Genomic DNA, 8,678 nt, shown 5'->3' with positions numbered 1-8,678 from the left:
ATATATATACAGATCATAAAGTACAGTAAAAATGTATTATGCCATGGGACCTAATACGATAAAAGTTAAATGTCATCTACGACAGAGTTACGTTGAATTTCATTTACGATCAAAACAGATGTGATTAACGTTGATAATAAGCACACAGCTAGCTGGAAGCTACCATTTATAGCAATACAACGGCACATCAGAGCTTACACTTACCACCGTATTAGGATCAGCTGCCAGCCTTAAATGCAGGTATCTCCTGCGTCGACCAAAAAAGTGTCGAAGCTGCTTCAATTCGGACAAGACAACAAAAAAAACAAAGCACCGATTCTGGATCCATTTTCTTTTTCCTGCGAGCTGCAAACTAGGCGGAAGTACGTGGTCGGTCGCTGAACACATTTGCCGCACGTAAGACTGTGACTGTGTATAAATTTAGAAATTAAGCCATCAAAGTCATCAAGGTTTACTGACATTTATCCTTCAAAAATTTCAGTGGTGCCTGAGGTATAAATGGATTTATGGATTAAAGATAAATCTTTAATCAAGCGCTAATATTCTCCTACGTATTCTTTTTACAAAACTAACTAAAACTAACTGAAATTATAGATAGAATATCCTTAGTTTTAGTGTTTGTCTATGTGTTTTGAGCCATGTGGATCTTTTTATTTATTTATTTTTAATTGAGTAGTTTCACGTTAACTGTGGGCAGCTTACAGCACCTCATGGTCTGTAACAGCACTTGTTTATAAACAAGTGTTGTTGTGTTGTTTTTGTGTTGTGCTTGTTGTTGTTCTGCTGCTACTCAGCATCATCTGCCAAATGATGGCAACAAAAGTTGGGAGACAGCAGCAACGTCTACTTTGGGATTTCTTTGACTGACTGCGAGAAAAATAAAATCAAGTGTCTTGTAGTGGAATCAGGTGATAAAAGAGGTGGAATACTTCTCAAGGGAAAAACTGCATGAATCAAACTCACACAAGATGGCTAACTCTGACTATCTTGACACGCTAGCTTCTCTCAGTAGCTCCATGAAAAACAAGCAACAGGTAGCAACAGGTTGGAGACAACTATTGTCATCGTCCCAAAATAATCACCCAAGTTTTTAGTTGGCAAAATTGAGTTACACAATTATTTTAGGAAGGTGTTGCTATAATGGAGGCTTTAACTAGTGACCAAATAGCAGCTGGTTAGTTAACTCTCAGGAATGTCACAAGCTTGATGATGCTTAGCAAATATGTTTGTTCAAACTATATATAAAAAAAACTAATACTAGAACTAATAAAAACTAAACTAAAACTAAGCATTAACAATGCAATAATAACTAATAAAAACGAGCAAATACACTGTAAAAACTAATTAAAACTGAATTAAAAGAAAAAATGTCACAACAAAATAAAACTAAACTATAAAGAAAAATCCAAAACTATTATAACGTTGGTTCTAATGCTGAGGATAAGATCCTAAATGGTTTCCTCCTCAGTTAAATAACATCTCTGCAGCTACAGTACAAACCTCCTGGCACCACTTCCACAAGTCTGATCTTCATTCAATATTAATCAAAAACACACCATCAATTTAACCATGAACACACCAGTTGTCTCTTAGCAGATTCATAAATAAAACCTGATCTACCTCAAGATCTTTAAAACAAACTCCGTCATGTTGGTCCTCATAAAGCTCTTTATGTGGGTGAGAAGATACAGAACGCCCAGTTCCAGCCTCATCGCAGAGGAAAATGAAATGAAAAAGTCAACAGAAAATCTTTTGCATCAGTAAATGTCAATCTGCTCTCTTCAGTTTCTAGTTTTAATTAACTTTTTAACTTATTCTGAAAATAAAATAACATGAAGTTTTATTTCTATGGTAACAGACACTCAGAAACCATAAAAAAATCTTTGGAAATCATTTACATCTATCAAGTAATGGTTTGTGTTTCCTCATCAACCTGAAGAGGATTTTCTTTATAAATGTTACAAGAAAAGACTCAGAGATTACTACAACAGGATTTTACTGACATGAAATATATGGACAGAATCAAATGAAGCTGGTCCAAGTTTCAGAACCAATCAGGTAAAATCCTGCCTTTAACTGATGTAGGTTTGGCATCAGGCAACTTTTCCTAAAAGACATGTTCCAACTAAAAACTTGTAAAACTCTGGTACAAGAAACTGTGTTCAGAATCCTGAGACAGACTGTCCCAGTCAGAATTCTCTTAGTGAAACCAAACCAAACTCAGACACATTTAGATTAGGAAATTGACTGGAGACCTGTCCAGAGTTCACCTCAGACAAGTCTCTCAGGTGAACTCTGGACAGATCTTTGAGGTATCAATAGCTTATTTGTGTATATATTCATCAATTTGAAAAGGAAAATTACGCGTTCATTTACCTCATTAAGTGATTGTACCAGATAGAAAATACACCAATACATGAATGGTTGAATGTGAAAAGAATTCATACAACACCACACACAGCATTCGGTCTGAAGGCAGAAGATTTATTCTCGTCTCTGCATTCAGGAAGTACCGTCCTTATATCATCATCTTCAGGACCTGACTCTGCCTATTTTTTATTGCATCATAAAAAAGGGCCACTCTACAGCTGGAGTCAGGCCCTCATTCAATTTTCTTGTGCTAGTGTTTAAACAACAGTTCAGTGAAGTGTTGAATGTGTGTTCAGGCATGGATTTTACCTATATGTACATCCTGCTCTGTGTCTTTGACAGCCACTCAGACCAGTCTGTACATAAAATCACCAGTTTAATTACAGGAAAAATTGCACTATAAAAATATAAAGTTTCACCTAAGAAAAACTATAAAATGTGTGGTGCTTTTAAAAATCAGTAAATGAACAACCCCAATAAATTTCTTCACATTCTTTATCCTTTTTTTTTTAATAAATAAAAGGTTGTGTCATCAGCAAACATCATACAGTTCAAAATATTGGATATTGTAAAAAATATAATTTAAATAAAGCATAAATAATTTAAGTCCCAGAACTTACAATTTACCTGCTTCTTCCCTTTAGGTTCACAGGGGTCACTGGTGCCCATATCCAGCAGTCAGAGGGAGAGGGGTGGGGTCTACCCTGGACAGGTCTCCAGTCCATCACAGGGACACACAGACACACACAACCACACAAATACACACAAATTCACTCTCTCACTCACACCTAAGGACAATTTAGAGTTACCAATCAATCTAGCAGTCTTGTTTTTGGCCTGTGGGAGGGTTTCCAAGGGTAACCAATTGAGCCACCACCCACATCAAACATGTAACGTGTGTTGATTTATGTGTTGTTTTTCCTCCAGACCAGTTGGAGTCGCTGGTTTGCACTGTTCACTACGTAACTACCGTTTTCACCAAAGACAAGGGGTGTATTTTTGTTTAAGACGCTGTACAAATTCATCTTTATTCCTCTGGATTTAATGTAGCCAATGAGTTACAGTCTTATTGTTTTGTTATACACGTGTTATTTATGTAAATCCTATATTTGTTGTGTGCTAATTTAAGTTTGTATTTTATTTTCTTACTACTGACAGCAGTATTTGGGCATTTTAAAGCATGTTAAAGACGTGGTGCACAATAAACATCTGTTAAACCTAAGAACAACATTGAGTCTGGATTAAAACTCAACAGTTCTTCTTGGCAGCACTGAAGCCTCACAGCAAGAAGGTCCTGACCTGGGGTCTTTCTGTGTGGAGTTGGCATGTTCTCCTCGTGCTTGTGTGGGTTTTCTCCAGACACTCCGTTTTCCCCCACTCCCCAAAAATATGTACAACAGGTTACACGATAACTGTGCCCCTTTCCTCTGAAACCAAAACTTTTTACAAACTGCCCCACAGAGGTATGAAATAATGTAAGTCAATAACTTTTCTGCTCTTGGCATGAGTAAATCAGGGGTCTCCAACAGGTAGCTCACGAGCTCATGTAAAGTAGCTCGCTTCAAAATGGGGAGAAAAAAAGCGACTTGCTTCACAACCCGAAGCAGCGATTTATATAGTCAAACAGCCGAAAACTCATGTGAGATAAAACAGGCATTGTGCACGGAGGAATCTAACTGATAAAAACTTTGGAGCTTTATCCGGGATAGATTTGTGGATAAATAAGGTTGACGGGTCTGTGATTCGCACTGAAGACTACAGCGGCAGTGTTGCCAACTCCTGAGCAAGAAAAGTCCGTATTGGCTGTCCTAAAAATCGCTAGAAGTTGCTAGATGACATCATCACGCAATTTGCATAGTTGGGTGTTTGCCACTAATTGTGATCTGAGCAATAGGAGAGATTATGAATAGAAAAAAGTGAATATAGACACAAAATATGTTCAGAACTGCAATTAAACTTAATGAAATAAAAATAATTGTATGACTTCAATGCTTAGATTCATATTACATAAATTAAATTAGTGATAATCTTAAATTTAATCTGCAGACTGGTTGATGTCACAGGGTACAGGGAGGAAGAGGTGACGCAGTGAATAAGGGTGAACCTACGTAAGTGGCAACACTCCATCATTCAGCTCTCTTGCTGATTCTATGCAGTGCTAGTCATCTCACTAAGTAAAAATAAAAAAGCACTGAGAAAAACAAGCAGGAAACTACACATAAGATTACAGTGATGTGCAAAAACAGAATGAAAAGTAAAGAAGAAATATTTTGCACCTAAGATTGTTTTGAATGTTTTAACTTTAATGTCTTCATTTTGAAAGTTCTTAGTACTGACTGAACTAAATTTCCTCTTGTGAGAAAAATACTTTATGTTGAACCCAAAGTTAGGAGTGTGAAGTAAGCTATAATATGAATGGATAAACACAAAATGCACATTCATGTAAATTCAGTGTTATTTGTGATGGTTTCGTGTGAATTGAGGTGTTTTTTTTAGTGTATGTTCAAGCCAAACAAGCTTTTTTCTAATGTTCTGAGTTTGTTTAAAATTAAATTTTGCAAAGAGTAGCTCTTGGCCATTTTCATTTTTTGAAAGTAGCTCTCAAGTGAAAAAAGGTTGGAGACCCCTGGAGTAGATAAACAACAGTAACAATGGCGGTTAACAGAGTTCCATTTGTGCTCCTCAACCTTTTCAACACGTAGGAGTAACCCAACCTTCTCCTCGGTCCAAACAAGAATTCATGTATTCACCGTGTTAGATGGAGCTGTGTTCATGTTTAGGGCTGAGGTGTCTGCTGCATGGTTAGCTGAAAGACAAAAACCACCTGGCATGATTATAAAAGATAGTTTTAGGGTCAGACTCAGACCCCATTTTTCTGTGTCCATGTTTATCAATCATAACACCCCACTCGCTGCATGCAATCGTTTCAGTCAAAATGCTATAATTTTAAGGCAATAGCAGAATATTTCATAATTTCTTATGTAGCAACCCTGGAAACTACAGTGAATTCAAAGAGCACAGCAGTATCCATGTAAGCATGTTTCCAAACATCAATCACATGTAAACAGGACCTTATTATTATTTTATTTAAAACGACCGTTCACAATAATGAATAATCTAAGTTCACACGATGGGTAATTTTCATCCATTGTCCTTATAAAAACTAGATACCACGTAGCGATAACTTTTATGACCCCCGCACGCAGAAATGCACCAGAACTCAGAAGTCCTTATTCCTAATAGATGTCATGCTACAGGTACATCCCAAATTTGTAGTGGTTTGGGTGGAGGTCTTTATTTGGGGGGGGCATTGATGGATGCCTGATGGATAGCCTCTCATCAGAGCTAAACAACAAAAGAAATCGGAAGATCCTATGTTTAATAGTTTTTGAGCAATAACACTTTTTGTAAGTCCAGGCACCTCTTTTTCAGAGAAATTGGGGGGTCCGGGGTGGGGGGGGGGCACTGATTGGTGGGCCTGATGGATAGAGTTTCATCAGAGCTAAACAACCAAAAAATCTGAAGTTCCTATGTTGAACAGTTTCTGAGTTATAAGCAATTTTGCATGTCCTGACACACCCACTTTGAAAGGAGCCCCCTCCTCAAATATAGGGTGTATCGTAAAACCGCTGGCTGGCGCAGTGTAGGTCAGACTCATCTACAGCCCTGCCAAACTTCATGTTGATTGGTGCAGCCGTTTTTGTGCTACGGTTGACCAAAAATCACTGCAAAAACAAAAAAATCAACTGTATGAAAAACCCATTTTTCAGATAGATTAGGGGTCCAGGGAGTGGGGGCACTGATTCGGGGCCTGATGGATAGAACTTCATCAGAGCTAAACAACAAAATAAATCTGAAGCTTCTATGTTTAACAGTTTTTGAGTTATAAGCATTTTTGCATGTCCGCACAGCCCCTCTTCGAAAGGAGCCCCCTCCTCAAATATGGGGTCTATCGTAAAACCGTTGGCTGGTGCAGTGTAGGTCAGACTCTTCTACAGCCCTGCCAAACTTCATGTTGATTGGTGCAGCCGTTTTTGTGCTATGGTTGACCAAAAATCGCCAGAGAAAAAAGTTAATAAAAAATAAACAGTAAGAAAACCATATGATTGGTAGACCTGTTGGATAGCCCCTCATCAGAGCTAAACAACCAACGAAAATCTGAAGCTCCTGTGTTTAACAGTTCTTGAGCTGTAACCATTTTTTATGTCCAGATGCCCCTTTTTCAGGTAAATTGGGGGTCCGGGGGTGGTGGGAGGTGGTGGTGGGGGCACTGATTGGTGGGCCTGATGGATAGAACTTCATCAGAGTTAAACAACAAAAGAAATCTGAAGCTTTTATGTTGAACAGTTTCTGAGTTATGAGCCTTGCATATGTCCTGACACCCCCTCTTTGAAAGGAGCCCCGTCCTCAAATATGGAGTCTATCATAAAACCGCTGGCTGGCGCAGTGTAGGTCAGACTCACCTACAGTCCTGCCAAATTTCGTGTTGACCAGTGCAGCCGTTTTTGTGCTACGGTTGACCAAAAATCACTGAAAAAAACAAATAAACTGCTTCGCGTACGGGGGTCACAATAAACAGTTTATGAAACAAGTGAACAAAACAAATAAAACAATCAGTAAAACAAAACACAAAACATCACACAACCTGTTTTATAAATGTTTATGATTGATTTTCTTTTATCCTAATTGTAAGTTTTAAAAGCAGAACTGATTCAGTCTCTGTTTTGTTTTAATTATTTCATGAGTTTATTTTCCAAGTAATGTCACCTTTCACTAAACTGTCTGACAGAGACCCTCTGCGATCTGATGTTTTGACTTAGATCACTTTAACTACTTAAACATTTTAAGATCTAATACTTACTGATGAAATTACAGTAGTGAACATGAAAAGGATGTCTATTGGAAACTTGGTCTTTTTGAAGAGAAACTTGGTAGTTTTAGCAAATGTTGTTGTGACCAGGTCATAAAACAAAACAATATAAGAAAAGATACGTTTATACATTTTATCTGCCTGTAAACTGAGAAAAGATCTAATCATTGGCTGTGGTGGTCATTCTAAATGAAAGTGATTCTAAAGGTTAATCAGATGTAGATGTACTGTACATCCAGTGGTTTGTGAGACATGTTAACAAACAGCTACAACTACAACAATTAATACAAACTTTAAGTGACATTCTCACACAAAGAACAACACAAACTACTCACAGTATGTTATGGATGACTATCAGCTACAACTAAAGCAAATTGCACAATATCTGTAAAAACAGAATACTTGCATAAATAAACTGTAATTCTAAAATCAGAGAAACAGTACTGTATGTTCTAGGTATAATAATGCAATGTTTTCCAAGTATTTTTTTTTTTTTTGTTTAGCTATAAAGTAAGATGTGTGTGTATCTATTTTTAACAACTTTTAGACCTATGGTGAAAAAAAGCATTTATAAAGATATGCAAAAACCACTTCAGCTTCTACTTCATATTTCTGACTGAGTCACAGATAATTTACCGTTATAATCATTACTCATAAGGGCTGATCTGCAACAGGACCTACAGAAACTAAAATACATTCCTTTCTCTTGGAGGAATGCAAATCACCGGCGGTTTAAACTATGAACTTCTTTTGTTGGAAAAATAACACTATGGATGTTTTGGTCAACACTTTATGAAACCATTCTCCATAATCTCATGAACATGATGCCACCCTCAGAGTGTGCAATGTAAATGATTCTCAGCTACTACCACATCCTGTTTTAACTCAATATCTTTAAGGTTGAGTTGAAGACATTTCTGTTCTGCTTTATTATCTGTGGCAGCCATTTTCAACTGAAATAACCACAAGTGTTAATCAGTTGTTCATCAGTGTATAATTTCAGAAAGTTTTATTTATACCCACCATGGGCTAATGAGATATTTTGCTAACAAACAGGGTTGACTCTAGCAGGTTAAAAAAAAACAAAGTTTTTTAGGCAATGAGCATTTGGTGATGTGTCTAGCCGTGTTTCTTTATACGCATTTTGAAGTAGCCTATCTCATTAGAAAATGGCAAAAATTCACAAGAATTTCCTTAATTTTGCAAAAACTTTTTTAAGCTCACTTGAGGTGGTTTTTTGGAATTTCTGAAAAAAAGTTAATGTGTAGAAGGGGATATGGAAACACATTTGCTGAATAACAGTGGCGGCTGGTCAATGGGGGCGCTAGGACGCCACCCCACCACTAGTTTTTTTGTACACAAAAAATTAAAAAACAAATAAAATAACTAAATAAAACGTTATAAATGTTTCAAAAAATATCGTATATATGTTTTGTGA

The sequence above is a fragment of the Austrofundulus limnaeus genome, unplaced genomic scaffold (genome assembly GCF_001266775.1).
Source record: "Austrofundulus limnaeus strain Quisiro unplaced genomic scaffold, Austrofundulus_limnaeus-1.0 Scaffold595, whole genome shotgun sequence".
In the NCBI taxonomy this organism is placed as follows: Eukaryota; Metazoa; Chordata; class Actinopteri; order Cyprinodontiformes; family Rivulidae; genus Austrofundulus; species Austrofundulus limnaeus.
This window is presented reverse-complemented; position numbering follows the sequence as displayed.